Below are 1,933 nucleotides of genomic sequence, written 5' to 3' on the forward strand. Positions count from 1 at the left end.
ATCATTTTCTTTTCCCCTAACATCAGCTTTGGCCCAATCATCAAGTAACATTACGACTTCCATATTTTTCGCGGAGAGCTTACTTCTTGATTCATCCAACACACGTGATCCAACACTGAAAGAGGACTCGACGGCGACAGTGGAAGCCAGAACCGAAAAAATCTCCTTGGCCATTGACGCAAGTATGGGAAAATCTTTCTCGTGTGTTCCCCACCAATCGAGGACGTCGATTTGGGCGGGAGGAGTAGGACCTTCATCACCAAAGGAAAAGAGTAAATCAAAATATAAATCTAACTCGCTTACCATACCCGAGGTTGACCTTCCGCCGGTGCTGTAGCTATATAGGTCGGCTAATTGGGATTGCGCATCGGGGTCATCATAATCAGTTTGAAATGTGAAGCCAAAATTATGTTGTTGAGGAGGGGTAGGTCTTCTGACTTGGTGGGTACTGTTATACTTCGTTTCATATTCAGTGTAGAGAGCACACAAGTTAAACTCGTAGGTTTGTTGGGCAATTAACCGGTCCGGGAGGTTTATTTGAAATGTTTCGGTTAGGTTTTTACTCCCCATTAGTCATTGGTATCTGCTGCAATGCTTGAAGTGGACCAAGATCAATAGAACTCAAATTGTTATAATAGAAATCTAAAATCTTAGAGGTACTGACTAATTTCCATTTTGGATCCAAGACCTTTGCAATAAAAAACACCATTGGAATCTCACTGAAATACTTAAACACCTAGTGATATTAAAACATACATCAATTCAGGAGAAGAACAAGCATTTTTCATTGCAGTTTTAAAACCTAGTGATATATACATGCAATGCTCTAAACCACAAACAACAGTGCAATAATAAACACCCGATAATTCAACAGTCGCATTTTTTAAATATTTTAACAATTTAAATAAACTCACGCTATTATCCCAACAACTATGGGACAGATATAAATCAGAAACGAGATAGGTTCTAAAAAAATCACACAAAGAATCTTTATGCTCCAAAGTAGAATTTAGACAATCATATGTCGAATTCCATCTATGAGACACATTCATGGTAAAATTCGTATATCTTACATTCTTTTGATGGCAATACTTCTTCCAAGCTTTGGCAATAGGCGGCTTTTGATGGATTAATCTAACTGCAGTTCTAATAGGATTAACATGCTTTTGCCATAATTCAAGCGCATCTTGTACACACAAATTCAAAATATGACATATGCATCTTTGATGAAAATACTTACCACCAATAACCGGAGCACAAGCCGCAATCAAGTTTTTAATACTTGCAGTGTTAGCAGTTGCATTATCAAAACCAACAGAAAATATCTTATTGCATAATTGAAATTCATTCAAAACTTGAATAATTAAAGAAGCAATTTCGGGTGCTGTGTGTGGTGTCTCAAAATCTCTAAAACAAATCAAACGCTTGTTCAAAGTCCAACTATTGTCCACAAAGTGAATTGTAATGTCCATGTATGAATGTCTATTAAAAGAATCAGTCCACACATCTGAGCAAATGTTCACTTTGTGTCCCAAGTTAAGTAAATAACGTGATAATTCAACTTTTTTCTCCAAACATTGTCGAAAGGTAGATCGTTGAACGGTCATTCGACCTACTCTTTTGATAGCTACGTTCAAACCACTTTGCATAGTAACCTCAATTTTTTTGTCATCATAAACATTAAAAGGAAAATGCTTCATTGCAACCCATCTAGTCATAATGTCAGCAAAATTTTTAGGATCATATTTAAAAAGAGGCGTACCTGACGAACCTGAGCCACCGGGTTGGAAGTTTAGTTGGGTTTGGGTAGCGGCAGTGCCACATTCTACCAAATGCTTTGTCACCAAATGACGACGGAGGGTGCCATATCCCCCACCTCTCGCAAATTTGTAGACTTTATCACTATAGTTACAATATGCATGAAACGCCGGTG

This window comes from Salvia splendens, chromosome 7, assembly GCF_004379255.2.
Source record: "Salvia splendens isolate huo1 chromosome 7, SspV2, whole genome shotgun sequence".
Taxonomy (NCBI): Eukaryota; Viridiplantae; Streptophyta; class Magnoliopsida; order Lamiales; family Lamiaceae; genus Salvia; species Salvia splendens.